Genomic DNA, 16,848 nt, shown 5'->3' on the forward strand with positions numbered 1-16,848 from the left:
TAATTTCTCTTTTAGCAACATTTCATAGAGAAAATTCTAGTGTGGATGAATGGTATGAAAGGAGAAACTAACTTGCAGAACTTCTAACAATACTTTTCCTGTCTCCCTGGATTGTAGAGTATGTATAAGGAAAACTAGTTTCTCTGGGTTGAGGGCTGCTGATCCTTTTAGAAGACTGCTTTTCACTTTAGGTATCTAACTGATGCACCTAACTTTTAACTGTGGCTGCAAGAAGCTCTAGCATGCACAACAGCTACACCCTAGTCAATCACTTTGTCAGAGAAGCTAAAGTAGGTTGAGGGTAACCAAAGGGTTTTAAAAACTGATGCTGAATTAGGAGGTTGTCTATTCAAAGTATAAATATAATTTTCCCTGATAAAATGAGTGGGTAAGAACAATTTGTTCCAATTACCAAAAAAGCAGGTAAGACAGATGTTGAATTCTTAGAGTTTGGTTCAACATTAAAGGCACCAAGGTCATCCACTGCATCTTGAGTCATCACCAGTCATCTTCACTGTGTCCGTCCTGCCATTGAACAGTGGTGGCTCTGAAACAGTGGATGCTGAGGATGATGATCCATGCAACACTGCTTCACTTAAATACATTTTTTGCAGAAATCAAAAGACATCATAATAGTGCATTGTACAATTTTGCTGTCATGGTCTACACTGTCCTTCTTGTTCTGCTTATTTTAATCAGCATTTGTTCATATGTCATACCAAAATTTTTTTTCTGAAATCTGAATCTTGATTATACTTATAGAACAATAGTATTCTATTGCATTCATATATAATAATTTGTTCAGTATTCCCCAATTAACAGGCATTTCCTCAATTTCCAATTCTCTGCCAACACAAAAAGCCATGGTCTTATGCCTTTTTATAATGTTTTTAGGATATGGATCTAGTAATTGTATTTCGAGATCAAGGATATACATAATATTAAAACCCTTTTAGGTTTAGCTCTGAAATGCTCTTTAGAATGGCTGGATCAATTCACAATTTCACCAATAATAATTGAAGTAAATATTGTTTTTCAGCTTTATGCTTTCCCTATAATCTTGGTTGCCTTAGCTGTGTCTGTGGAAAGATTTTTTTTAAAAAAAATTTAACATAAACAGATTAATCTTTTTATTCTCCATGTTCTCCATCACTTGTTACATCATAAATTATTCCCTTTTATATAGATCTGAAAGGAAAACTATTTATTGCTCTCCTTCCTTCCTTCCTTCCTTCCTTCCTTCCTTCCTTCCTTCCTTCCTTCCTTCCTTCCTTCCTTCCTTCTTTCCTTCCTTCCTTCCTTCCTACCTTCCTTCCTTCCATCTGGGAATCTTCTGTGAGCCTCTTAGGCTACTCTGTCTTGGTTGCAAGCAGATGGTTTGGCAGATTTGCTACAAAAGAAAAATTGTAAACCACTGAGCCCCAGAAGAATGTGGGACCTAGCCATAATTACCCTGTACTTGAAATCAATCACAGAACTTCCCCAGGGCAAATTAAAGCAGCTGTTGCTTTTTTGCACTGAGCAGATATTAAGCATTAAAAAAATGAGTAAAAAACCAAAAATACTTCTCACCAGAAACAGCTTTTACGGAGAGAGAACAGACCTCAAATCCTGAGGTTCCTAAAAAGCAAAGCAACATCAGATGAAGCTCCAAAGAGAGATATATTTTGGTCCCCATTTCACAAGGCTTTCTTAGAAGATTACATAAAGGATCTCAAAAGAGACATACAAAATGGGGAAAGGAAATGAGATCATTGAAAGAAGGAATGGAAATAGCATATCAGGCCTTACAAAATAGATATGAAAAAGACACCAATTCACTGAAAAATAAAATTTGTGAAATGGGAAATAATGCAATGAACAAAACAATTCAATTGGCCAAATATAAAAGGATCTAAAAAAGGCAACTGATGAAAATAATACACTGAAAATTAGAATTGAGTAAATGGAAGTGAATGACCCAATAAACTTCAAGAATTAGTCAAACAAAACCAAAAAGAAAAAAAAAGAAAGTAAAAAGAAAGGAAAATATGAAATACCTCCTAGGAAAAACATCTAACCTGGAAAACAGGTCTAGGAGAGACAATCTAAGAATTATTGGACTTTCTAAAGTCCATGATGTAAAAAAGAGCCTAGACATTATCTTAAAGGAAATCATAAAGAAAAACTTCCATGATATCTTAGAATCAGAAGGTAAAATAGCCATTGAAAGAATTCACCAATCACCTCTGGAAAGAGAACCCAAAATTAAATTCCCAAGGAACATCATGCCCAAATTTCAGAACTATTTTGCCAAGGAAAAGATATTGCAAGTAGCCAGAAAGAAACAACTGAAATTCTGAGGAGTCACAATTAGGATTACACAGGACCTAGCAGCTCCCACCTTAAAGCATCAAAGGGACTGGAGTCTGAAATTTCAAAAGACAAAAGAACTTGAATTTCAGCCAAGAATAAGCTATCCAGCTAATATGAGCATTATCTTTCAGGGAAGATGGACATTCAATGATGTAGGTGAATTTCACCTATTTCTAATGAAAAGATGAGAATTGAACAACAAAATTTGATCTCCAAACACAGAAGTCAAGAGAAATATAAAAAGGTAAAAAGGAAAGAACTCTTGTGAACTATCTTTCTGTTATGAGTATACTTAGAGAGTGTGGGTATAATTTGATTTTATTATGATAATATAAAAAAAATTAAAGGTGGAAAGGGGATTGTACTGGAAAAAGAGGAGAATGGAGGTGAAATGAAAGAAATCACATCTCTCAAAGAGGCAAAAAAGACCTATTATATTTGAGGGAAAGAAGGGAAAGTGATGAGCATTCACTGATCATCTCCGGAAAGAAATCCTAAAAGGAAAACTCCAAGGAATCTTATGCATAAATTCTAGAACTATTGGAACAAGGTAAAATATTTCAAGTAGCCAGAAAGAAACAATTCAGATACCAAGAATTTCATCCGCCATTACGCAGTACCTACAAGCTTCTACATTAAAGGACGAAAAGGCCTGAAATCTTATATGCTGAAAGGCAAAGGGACTTGAGTTACAGCCAAGAATAAACTATCCAGCCAAACTGAGCATTATCTTTCTGAGAAGATGGGCAATCAATGCTATAGTTGAATTGCATTTATTTCTGATGAAAAAACCAGAGTGGAACAAAAATTTTGAAATCCAATACAAAACTCAAGAAAAACATTAAAAAATGTTTTTTTTAAACCTCTTGAAAACTATATATATATATATATATATTTCTTTTGTGGGCTTATGTAGAATTTGTGGGCATAATTTGATTTTATTGTGATAATATGAAAAAAAATCTAGAGGTAGAAAGGGGATTGTACTGGAAAAAAGGAAATTGAGGTAAAATAAGGGAATTTACATCTTACAAAGAGACAAAGAAAACATTATACTTGATGAAAGAGAATAGGGGGATAAATATAGTGTGGATCTCATCATATTTAGCTCAAAGAGAGAATAGGAGACATACTTGCCTTCACAGAGAAACTCATCTCACCTTATAAGGAAGTGGGAGAGAAAAGGGGAAAAAAAAGGGAAGGCTAATAGGCTAATAGGCTAATAGAGGAGAAAACAGAAGTAGTAGGGAAAAGGTGTAAGAAATTGAAAGGGCCTGTAAAGGGGAAGACTATTTGAGGGAGTTAGTGGCCAGAAGCAAAATACCATGGAAGGTTGGAAGGAGTAAAAGAAAGAGAAATGTATAACTTGATGCAAATAAGATGGCATGAAATATATTATTAGTTATATTAACTGTGAATGTGAATAGGATGAACTCTTCCATAAAATAGTACCAGATAGCAGAACAGAATTAAAAGTCAGAATACTGCAATATGTTATTTAGAAGAAACAAATTTAAAATTTTAATTCAGAGTGATACATACAGAGTAAAAGTAAAAGGATGGATCAGAATCCATTATGCTTCAGGTGAAGTAAAAAACAAAAAAGCAGGGGTAGTGATCATGATCTCAGATCAAGCAAAAGCGAAAATAGATCTATTTAAAAGAGCTAAGGAAGGTAATTGTAACTTGCTAAAGGGTACCATAGATAATGAAGCAATATAAGTATTAAACATAAATGCATCATGTGTTATAGTACCCAAATGCCTAGAGGAGAATTTAAGAGACTTACTAGTAGAAAAAGACCACAAAACTATACTAGTGGGGTATTTCAACCTTGCTCTCTCAGAACCAGATAAATAGAACTACAAAACAAATAAGGAAGAAATTAAGGAAGTAAACAGAATTTTAGAAAAGATAGGTATGACACATCTCTGCAGAAAATTGGAGAGAAAAAGAGTATATTTCATTGAAAGTATTTTCATTGAAACTATGAAAAAAATTGATGTATGAAGACATAAAACCTCAAAATCAAATGTAGAAAGGCAGAAATGGTAAATCCATTTTTTTCAGATCATCATGCAGTAAAAATCACAATCAGAAAAGGCCAGGGGAAAATAGACCAAAAATTAATTGATAGCTAAATAATCTAATACTAAAGAATGAATGGGTGAAACAATAAATCATAGACACAATCACTAACTTCATCCAAATAAATGACAATAATGAAACAACATATCAAAACTTGTGAGATGCAGCCAAATCAATTATCAGGGTTAATGTATTTAGATATTTACTTGCACAAAATAGAACAAGAGAAGATCAATGAATTAGGCTTACAACTAAAAAAGCTAGAAAAAGAACAAATAAAAAACTGTCAAGCAAATACCAAATTTGAAATTCTGAAAATGAGAGGAAAGATTGATAAAATTGAAAGTAAAGAAAATATTGAAATAATGAAACTAAGAGTAAGTTTTATGAAAAACACAAACTCAATAGATAAATGCTTAGTTAATTTGATAAGAAAAATGAATGAAGAAAATCAAGTTCTTAGTCTCAAAACTGAAAAGGGATAACTTCTCAGCAATGAAGAAAAAGAGATTAAAGGAATGAAAGTAGGAAATTGGAGCAATGATTAGGAGTTATTTCATCTAACTATATGCCAAAAATCTAATGATGTAAGTGAAAAGGATGAATACTTTCAAAAATACAGATTGCTTAGTTTAACAGAGAAGGAAACAAATTACTTAAATAGTGTTATTTCATAAAACAAAATTGAATAAGTTATAAATAAACTCCCTAAAAAATTCTACAGGATCATATTGGTTTTCATGTTAATTGTACCAAATATTAAAGATCAATGAATTCCAATAATATGTAACTTATTGGAAAAACAGAGAAAGAAAGAATCATAGCAAATTCTTTTAATAACACAGAAATGTTGCAGAGACCAAAACCTGGTAGTGTCAAAAGTGAGAAGGAAAATTATAGACCAATTTCCCTAATGAATATTGATGCAATAATCTTAAATAAAAATTTAGCAAAGGAATTCTAGAAAGTTCTCCCCAGGATAATAAAGCATGACAAAGTAGGCTTTATGCTAGGAATGCAAGACTGGTTCAATATTAGGAAAACTATTATCTATTGACTATATCAATAATCAAGTGAACAAATCTATTGACTATATCAATAATCAAACGAACAAAAATCATATGATTACCTTAATAGACGATGAGAAAACATTTGAACAAATGCAACCGTGATTCCTATTATGAACACTAAGAGTGTATAAGAATAAATTGAATTTTCCTTCTAATAGTAAGCAGTATCTATTTAAAACCATCAGTAAGCATCATATGTAATGGGGATAAACTGGAACCATTGTTAATAACATCAAGAGTGAAAAAAGATTGCCCACTATCACCATTACTATTCAATACTATATTTGAATTCTTTACTTTGGCAATAAAAGAAGAAAAAGAGATTAAAGGAATGAAAGTAGGTAATGAGGAAACCAAATTATCACTCCTTGCAGATAATATCATGGTATTCTTAAAGAATCCTAGAGAATCAACTAAAAAAAACTACTAAAACAATTCAGAACTTTAGCAAAGTTGCAGGATATAAAATAAATTCACAAAAATCATCAGAATTTAAATATATATATATATGAAAGTCCAGCATTAAGAGATATAAAGAAAAATTACATTTAGCATAGCTGTTAATTGTATAAATTATTTCAGGAACCTATTTGTCAAGGGAAAGTCAGGAACTATGTGAACAAAACTACAAAAATCTTTCCACATAAATAAAGTCAGATCTAATCAATTGGAAAAAAAATGTCATGTGCTCATGTGTAGGTACAGCAAATATAATAAAAATGGCACTCCTACTTAAATTAATATACTTATTTAGTGTCATACCAATCAAATTCCCAAGAAAATATTTTATAGATATGGAAAAAAAATAATAACAAAGTTCACCTGGAAGAACAAAAGGTCAAGAATTTCAAGGGAATTAATGAAAAAAAAAAAAGTGTCAATGAAGTGGCCTAACTCTGTCAGACCTAAATTTTATCTTAAATAGTAGTCATCTGAACCATTTGATACTGGCTATGAAATAGAGTAATCATTCACTATAATAGGTTAGGTTCACAGGACAAAATAGTCAAAATAGTCAATAACTATAGTTAACTATAGTTAACTATTTAACTATTTGACAAAAGTTGCTGAGAAAATTGGAAATGAGTATGGTAGAAACTAGACATTGACCCACACCTAACACCATATAACAAGATAAATCAAAATAGATTTATGACTTATTCATAAAGAGTATTATTATAAGCAAATTAGAAGAACATGGGATAGTTTACCTCTTAGATCTGTGAAGTAGGAAGGAATTTGTATAACAAAAAGAATTTCAGATCATTACTGATCACAAAACAGATAATTTTGATTATATTAATTGAAATAGCTTTTGTGCAAACAAAACTAATATAGGAAAGATTAGAAGGGAAGCAATAAATTGGGAAAACATTTTTATATTTAAGAGTTCTTATAAAGATGTCATTCCTAAAATATATAGAGAAATTGCTTCAAATTTATAAGAATTCAATAAGAATAAGAATTCAAACCATTCACCAATTGATAAACGGTCAAGGAGATGAACGGACAACTGACAGATGAAGAAATTAAAAGCATTTTAGTCATATGAAAAAATAGATGCTCAGAGAAATGCCAATTAAGGACATTCTGAGATAGTATTACTCACCTCTAAGATTGATTAAGATGACTGGAAAATATAATGATCATGTTGGAGAGGATATGGGAAAACTGGGACATTAATACATTGTTGGTGGAATTGTGAACGGATGTAGCTATTCTGGGGAACAGTTTGGAACTATGCTCAAAATGTTATCAAACTGTCCATACTTTTGTTGTAGCAGTGTTTCTATTGTGTTTATATCCTGAAGAGATCTTAAAAGAACAAGGGACCCACATGAACAAAAATATTTGTGGCTGCCCTCTTTGAAGGCACAAGAAACTGGAAACTGAGTTTCTGTTGGAGAATGGCTGAATAAATTATGATATATGTGTTATGGGCCAGAACTCTATACTGGAAACAAGGATTGTTACAAGGTGCTAACTCAGTAGAATTGATAAGACAATGGTTAAGTAGTTTAGCATGGTGATTAATAGCTCTCTAATTCAGTATGATTGATTTAATCTTGCAACAAATAATGGTTTCCTAGTGATACAGTGATTGGATTATACTTAGTATAAAGTAAATGATATAATTATAATAAAGCATATAAACTGATATAAACTCAGCCAGGTAGGACTCACAGACAGATTCATTCCATTTCCCACCTTTGTGGTGGCTGGAGGCTGAAGCACAAGCCCTGAGACTCAGAGATTCACTCCATCTCACACCACAGTGGTGACAAGTTCTCCTCCTTTGCTTCTCCACTAAAACCAAAATTCTAGAAGGCCTCCAAGAAAGCTATTGAAAGCCTCAGGCAAGGAGATAATAAAGGATTTGGACTTTAATAGCTGGCTATTCTTGTGGTAATTACTTTGCTGAAAGGAAGGCTGCTCCAAGACCTCCAGAAAATCAAACAGAATATTACAATATGAATAGTATGGAATATTATTGTTCTATAAGAAATGAAGAGCAGGATGATTTTCAAGAAGAACTCTGGAGAGACTTACATGAACGTAGTGAAATGAAAAGAACCAGGAGATCATTGTATATGGCAACAATAAGATTATATGATGATCAGCTCTAATGGATGTGTCTTTCCAACTATGAGATGATTGAGGCAAGTTTTAATGATCTTGTAATGAAGAGAACTGCTTACACCCATCGAGAGGACTGTGAGGACTGAATGTGGATACCAAGTAGCATTTTCACTTTTTGTTGTTGTTTGATTGCATTTTGTTTTCTTTACCATTTTTTTCCTTTTTGATTTTGATTTTTCTTGAGTTACAAGATTATTGAATGGGGGGCAGAGCCAAAATGACTGAGAAGGTACACACAATTCTGTAAGCTCCTTTCTTCCCTCACTACTAACTACTTAAAATTAGCCTCAAAAATAGCGCTGGACTGATAGAAACCACAAGGACTGGAAGCACGACTTACCAGCTGAAGAGAATCTGGAGTTTCAACAGGAAAGGTCAGTTCCCAGGGGAGGAAGCGGAACCTTTGAACTAGGGACCACGGTTTCAGGGCCGACACTTCCAGTTTGAGCACAGGGGCTTTTTACATCATCTGCTGCTGACATCCACGCCCCACCGGGACACATAGGCTGGGCTTTGTGTCGCCTTTACTGTTCAGGCTTACACCTCAGGCAAGCCGCTAGGACACATAGTGCTGCCCTCAAAGCACAGCAGTGCTAATCACCTGTGAGGCACTTCCAGGGAGGGGGTGGGGAACTCTCTCCCAGAGCTCTCTCTTAGCTCAGGTGCAGGAGCCGCTGCATCCATTCGGTCTGGGAGGAAGCTGATAAATAAATAAATAAATAATTTCCTACCCCAGGGACAGACCCCAAAAGATTTTTTGAGTATGAGTAAAAAGCAAAAAAAAAACAAACAAAAAAAAAAAAAAAAAAAAAAACATTGACTCATTCTACACAGAGAAAGAACAGGTATCCAACCCAGATTAAGTTAACAGCAGAGAGTCAGCAGATAACAACCTAAAAGGGATTGATACCTGCCTCCATCACATAACTCTCTCCTAGAAGAGACTATTAAAAATTTAAGAGAGTTTGAAGAAAAATGGGAAAAGGAAAGAGAAGCTATGAAATTGGAGTTGGAAAAAATAAAGAATTCATAGGAGATTCAGGGAAACAAAATTTGTGAATTAGAAAAGGTTAAAAAATAACAGGAAAATAGGATTTCCAAATTGGAAAAGACAAAAAAGTCTCAAGAAAACAGAATTTCTGAATTGGAAAAAGAAAATAATTCTTTAAAAAAAACTTTAGGGAAAGGGAAAAAAAATCAATAGAGCAAAATAATTCATTTAAAAACGAAATTGGACATTTACAAAAAGAACTAAAAACTGTGAATGAAGAAAATAACTCCTTAAAATTCAGGATGGAACAAATAGAAATGAATGATTCATTGAGAACCCAAGAATCAGTCAAACAAAACAAAACAAAACAAAACAAAAAAAAAAAAAAAAAAAAAAAATGAAAAGCTGGAGAATAACGTCAAATACTTACTGGGAAAATCTATAGACCTGGAAAATAGATATAGGATAGATAATCTGAGGATCATTGGACTTCCTGAAAACTATGACCAAAAAAAGAGCCTAGATTTTCTATTTTACAGGAAATTATCAAAGAGAACTGTCCAGAGATATTAGAAACAGAAGGGAAAATAGACTTTGAAAGAATTCATCGAACTCCTTCTGAAATAGACCCTAAAAAAAGAACAACATGCAATATTGTGAGTAAGCTGCAGAATTACCACACAAAGGAGATAATCTTGCAAGCAGCTAGAAAAAAAAGCAATGTAAATACCAAGGTGCCACAATAAGGGTCACACAAGATCTGGCTGCCTCCACATTAAAAGATAGAAGGGCCTGGAACCTGATATTCTGAAAGGCAAAAGATCAAGGATTGCAACCAAGAATAAACTACCCAGCTAAGTTTAGCATTTTTTCCATGGAAGAAGAAGGTCATTCAATGAAATAGAGGAATTTCATATGTTTCTAAGAAAAAAACCAGATGTAAACAAAAAACTTGATCTACATCCACAAGACTGAAGAGAAACAGAAAAAGGTACACAGAACCCTTGAGAACTGTATCTCTGTTGTGGGTGTATAGAAAGTACTGATGGATAATTTGATCTTACTGATATAAAAGAAAAAAAGGGGGGTGTAGTAAAGGGAAGGGGGTAATATCAGAAAAAGGGGAGGGAGTGATAAAAAGAGGGAAACTACATCCCAGGAAGACGCATAGAAAATACACCATATCTGAGGGAACTTAGTGAGGGGGAGAATCATTGTGTGAATCTTACTCTCATCAGAAGAGGCTCAAAGAGTAAATAATTGACATATTTGTTTTTCAGAGAATTTTCTCTCACCTCATTAAAAGGGGGGAGAGGAAAAGGGAAAAGGAAAAGGAGAATAAGTGAAGGGACTTGGAGGGAGGGGGGAGGGATACAAAAAAAAAGGGGAGGGCTGTGTGTCACAAGTGGGGCCTATAAATTAAATATCGGGGAAGGGGTTCAGGGGGGTCAAGGGAAAAAGCAAAATCTGGGGATAAAATGATGGCAGGAAATACAGAATTAGTAATTTTAACTGTAAATGTGAATGGGATGAACGATCCCATCAAATGGAGACAGATAGCAGACTGGATCAAAAATCAGAACACTACAATATGTTATTTATAGGAAACACACTTAAAGCAGGGAAATACATACAGCGTAAAGGTAAAAGGTTGCAGCAGAATATATTATGCTTCAGGTAAAAAAAAGCAGGGGTATCCTTATCTGAGATCAAGCAAAAGGAAAAGTTGATCTAATTAAAAGAGATAAGGAAGGAAACTATATCTTGCTGAAAGGGAGCATAAATACTTTAGCCATATCAATACTAAACATATATGTACCAAGTGGTATAGCATCTAACTTTTTAAAGGAAAAATTAAGAGAATTGCAAGAAGAAATACACAGTAAAACTATAATAGTGGGAGATCTGAACCTTGCACTCTCAGATTTAGACAAATAAAACCACAAAACAAATTACAAAGAAATTAAAGAAGTAAATAGAACATTAGAAAAACTAGGTATGATTGACCTGTGGAGAAAATTGAATGGTGATAGAAAGGAATATACTTTCTTCTCAGCAGTTCATAGATCCTATACAAAAATTGACCATATCTTAGGGCATAAAGATCTCAAAATTAAATGTAGGAAGGAAGAAATAATAAGATAAATAGACCAAAAAGTAATTGGAAACTGAATAATCTCATCTTAAAGAATGACTGGGTGAAAGAGCAAATTAGAGAAACAATTAAGAATTTCACCCAAGATAATGACAATGATGAGACATCATACCAAAATCTGTGGGATATAGCTAAAGTGGTAATAAGGGGAAATTTTATATCTTTAGAGGCTTGTTTGAAGAAAATAGAGAAAGAGAAGATTAACTAATTGGGCCTGCAACTTAAAAAGCTAGAAAAAGACCAAATTAAAAACCCCCAACAAAAAATTAAACTGGAAATACAGAAATTAAAAGGAGAAATCAATAATATTGAAAGTAAAAAACTATTGAATTAATAAATAAAACCAAGAGTTGGTTTTATGAAAAAGCTAATAAAATAGATAAACCTTTGGTAAATCTGATCAGAAAAAAGAAAGAGGAAAATCAAATTGTTAGTCTGAAAACTGAAAAGGGGGATCTTTCCACCAATGAAGAGAAAATTAGAGAAATAATGAATTACTTTGCCCAACTTTATGCCAATAAATTTGATAACTTAAGTGAAATGGATGACTTCCTCCAAAAATATAGGCTTCCTAGATTAACAGAGGAGGAGATAAATTGCTTAAATAGTCCCATTTCAGAAAAAAGAAATAGAACAAGCTATTACTCAACTCCCCAGGAAAAAATCCCCAGGACCAGATGGATTTACATGTGAATTCTACCAAACATTAAAAGAACAATTAGCCACAATGTTATATAAACTATTTGAAAAATTAAGGGATGAAGGAGTCCTACCAAACTCCTTTTATGACACAGACATGGTATGGATACCGAAACCAGGTCGATTGAAAACTGAGAAAGAAAATAAGACCAATTTTCTTAATGAATATTGATGCTAAAATCTTAAATAAGATATTAGCCAAAAGACTTCAGAAAATCATCCCCAGGATAATACACTATGATCAAGTAGGATTCATACCAGGAATGCAGGGCTGGTTTAATATTAGGAAAACTATTAGTATAATTGACCATATTAATAATCAAATTAATAAAAACCATATGATCATCTCAATACATGCAGAAAAAGCATTTGACAAAATCCAACATCCATTCCTACTAAAAACACTTGAGAGTATAGGAATAAATGGACTATTCCTTAGAATAATAAGGAGCATATATTTAAGACCGTCAGTAAGCATAATATGCAATAGAAATAAACTGCAACCTTTCCCAGTAAGATCAGGAGTGAAACAAGGCTGCCCACTATCACCATTACTATTCAATATAGTAGTAGAAACGCTAGCCTCAGCAATAATAGCCAAGAAAGAGATTCAAAGAATTAGAGTAGGAAATGGGGAAATCAAACTATCACTCTTTGCAGATGACATGATGGTATACTTAGAGAACCCCAAAGACTCTGCTAAAAAGCTGTTATAAATAATTTGGAATTTTAGCAAAGTGGCAGGATATAAAATAAATCCTCATAAATGCTCAGCATTTTTATACATCACCAAATAAATGCAACAGCAAGAGATACAAAGAGAAATTCTATTCCAAACAAATGTTGAGAGTATAAAGTATTTGGGAATCCATCTACCAAAGAATAGTCAGGAATTATATGAGAAAAATTAAAAAAATTCTATTTAGTGCTATACCAATCAGACTCCCAAGAAACTATTTTAATGACCTAGAAAAAATAACAACAGAATTCATATGGAAGAATAAAAGGTAGAGAATTGCAAGGGAACTAATGAAAAAAAAAAAAAAAAAACAACTCAGAGGAAGGTGGTCTAAGTGTACCTGATCTAAAGCTATATTATATAGCAGCAGTCACCAAAACCATTTGGTATTGGCTAAGAAATAGACCATTAGATCAGTGGGACAGATTAGATACAAAGGACAAAAAAGCGTACCTCTATAGCAATCTAAGCTTTGACAAACCCAAAGATACCAACATTAGTGATAAAAATTCATTATTTGGAAAAAAACTGTTGTGAAAACTGGAAATTAGTATGGCAGAAATTAGATATGGATCCACACTTAACACCATATACCAAGATAAGATCAAAATGGGTCCTTGACTTAGGCATAAAGAATAAGATAATAAATAGATTAGAGGAACAGAGGATAATCTACCTCTCAGACTTGTGGAGGAGGAAGGAATTTATGACTAGAGGAGAACTAGAGATCATTATTGATCACAAAATAGAAGAGTTTGATTACATCAAACTAAAAAGTTTCTGTACAAACAATACTAATGCAAACAAGATTAGAAGGGAAGTAACAAATTGGGAAAATATTTTTAAAAGTAAAGGTTCTGACAAAGGTCTCATTTCCAAAATATATAGAGAACTGACCCTAATTCATAAGAAATCAAACCATTCTCCAATTGATAAATGGTCAAAGGATATGAACAGACAATTCTCAGATGATGAAATTGAAACTATATCCACTCATATGAAAGAGTGTTCCAAATCACTACTGATTAGAGAAATGCAAATTAAGACAACTCTGTGATACTACTATACACCTGTCAGATTGGCTAAGATGACAGGAACAAATAATGATGAATATTGGAGGGGATGTGGGAAAACTGGGACCCTGATACATTGTTGGTGGAGTTGTGAAAGAATCTAGCCATTCTGGAGAGCAATTTGGAACTATGCCCAAAAAGTTATCAAACTGCATACCCTTTGACCCAGCTGTACTACTACTGGGCTTATTTCCCAAAGAAATACTAAAGAGCGGAAAGGGACCTGTATGTGCCAAAATGTTTGTGGCAGCTTTTTTTGTTGTGGCTGGAAACTGGAAGTTGAATGGATGCCCATCAATTGGAGAATGGTTGGGTAAATTATGGTATATGAAGGTTATGGAATACTATTTTTCTGTAGGAAATGACCAGCAGGAGGAATACAGAGAGGCTTGGAGAGACTTACATGAACTGATGCTGAGTGAAATGAATAGAACCAGAAGATCGCTTTACACTTCAATGCTGTATGAGGATGTATTCTGATGAAAATGGATATCTTCAACATAAAGAAGATCCAACTCACTTCCAGTTGATCAATGATGGACAGAAATAACTACACCCAGAGATGGAACACTGGGAAGTGAATGTAAATTATTAGCACTACTGTCTATCTACCCAGGTTACTTATACCTTCGGAATCTAATGCTTAATGTGCAACAAGAAAGTGGTATTTACACACATATATTGTATCTAGGATTTATTGTAACACATGTAAAATGTATGGGATTGCCTGTCATTGAGGGGAGGTAATGGACGGAGGAGGGGATAATTTGGAAAAATGAATACAAGAAATAATATTGATAAAAAAATTACTCATGCATATATACTGTGAAAAAAATTCTAAATAAAATAAAATTAAAAAAAGATTATTGAATAAATATGTATACATATAATGGATTTAACATATTTTAAGATGTTTAATACATATTGGATTTACCTCTCATCTAGGGGTAGGGGTTTTGGGGGAAAAAAGGGAAATTTTGTAACACATGGTTTTGTAAGGGTCAATATTGAAAAGTTATCCATGCATATGTTTTGAAAATAAAAACTTCAATTAATAAAAAATAAAAATCTTCCTTTGGAATTTTCTCACTCTACCTTATTGGTGCATGCACATTTAGTATCATTATTACTTCAATATTTATGGTACCCTTTTCTCAAGGTGCACTTTCCTCCCTTATCTCTTTTAATGAGATCTGTTTTTATTTTTGCTTTATCTGAAACCAGCATTTCTATCTAGCCCTGCTTTTTTTTTTTTTAACTTCAGCTGAAACATAATAGTTTCTGTTTATGCCTTTTATATTTATTCTGCATGTGTCTCTCTGTGTCAAATATTTTCTCATAAAGAACATATTATAGGATTCTGTTTTTAAATCCACTCTGCTATTTGCTTCTGTTTTATGGGATACTTCATGCCATTCACTTTCACAGCTCTGTATTTCCTTCTATCCAATTTTCTTCCTTGTACATACTTTTGTTTTCTTTTCACCCTGTCCTAAATAATGTGGATTTGTTTTACCCATACTAAATACTAACTTTTTTGCTATAACCCCTACACTCTTCTCTTAATAATGCTTTTTTAACCCACTCTACCCAGTAATTTATCTCCTAACACTCCTCCTGCCTTCTTTTAATCATGTTTTTTAAACCCACTCCACCCTCTATTTTCTTTTCTATTACCACTTCCCCCTTCTCTTAACTTTTTTTCCTAATGTTTCTGCATTCTCTTCTATTCTACCTCTCCTTTTCTTTCTTCGTTCTTCTCCTATTTCTTTATAGATTTAGATGAATTTTTATGCACAAATCTCTCTTAGAGCCAAAACTGATTCAGACAATGCTCATTCCCATCCGTTAATTCCCTGAACTGTAATAAATCTTTTGCACTTCTTCATGTGAACTAAATTTTTCCATTACATTCCACCTTTCTTCTTTTTCCTCTACAACTTTTTCCCATTCCTTAATGTCTTTTTCTTGGTAATTTTGCTAATGTGATATTTAACATTTTCTTTCATTTATTTCATTCTTTTTAGTTTGTGTACTGATTCTTGCTGTTTCACACAAAGTCATTAGCTTCCATTTTTTAATGTTATTTTCTTCAGTTAGATTTTTAATCTCTTTTTCCATTTGGTTAATTTGACTGTTTAAAGAATTATTTTCCTCAGACAATTTTTTCTTTTCTTTTTCAAGCTACTGATTCTCTCATACTTACCTCTCATTTCCTTTCTCATATTTTTTCTATCTCTCTTATTTGCCTTTTAAAGTCTTTTATGAGAACTTCCAAGAAATGTTTTTGGGCTTTAGGACAATTTATCTCCCTCTGTGAGATTTATTCTGTGGACATTTTGTCTTCCTCTGAGGTTGTGTTTTGGTCTGCCCTGACACTATAATACGTTTTTATGCTCATGGTTCTTTTCTGTTTTTTGCTCCTTTCCTTTCCTTTTCTTTTGGCATTGTTTTTTAATTTACTTTTAAGGTGGATCACTTATTCTGGGGTAAAAGGGGTGCTGTGCTAAGCTTCTTATCTATCTCTGAGCCTTGACTTTGAACACAGGGGCCCCTTGTGTTTGCAGGAAATAACTTTGCTGGCTCTTTCCAGGAAACAGCTTGGTTTCCTAGAATTTGTTTTTTGAGCTAGGATTAGAGCCTACTCATCTGATTTACTCCTGTACTCAGCCATGATTAAAAGTCTTTAATGCTAATTTGTTGTGACCAAAAGTTCTTACTGGCTTTCCCACAATCTGTCTAAATTGGGATGAATACCCTTTTCACCCCAGTGAGTATGACCTTTCTTTAAGTTTTCTTCAGTCTACTTTGAGCTGAAGAGTGGTTTCCTTCTCTCAGACTCTGTTCAGAAGCTTGATTTAATGCAGTTTTTGAGATAAACTTGGAAAGCTCAATCAGCTTCCTTACTTTATTCTGCCATCTTGGCTGCACCCCTGAAAGTTGAAGTTAATATTTTAAAAGTACAGAAACACACAACTTCTAAATCTGGTGATAATTTTTTGTTTGTTTGTATGTTTGTTTTAGTTATGAGAGCCTCC

This window comes from Sminthopsis crassicaudata, chromosome 2 (assembly GCF_048593235.1).
Source record: "Sminthopsis crassicaudata isolate SCR6 chromosome 2, ASM4859323v1, whole genome shotgun sequence".
Taxonomy (NCBI): Eukaryota; Metazoa; Chordata; class Mammalia; order Dasyuromorphia; family Dasyuridae; genus Sminthopsis; species Sminthopsis crassicaudata.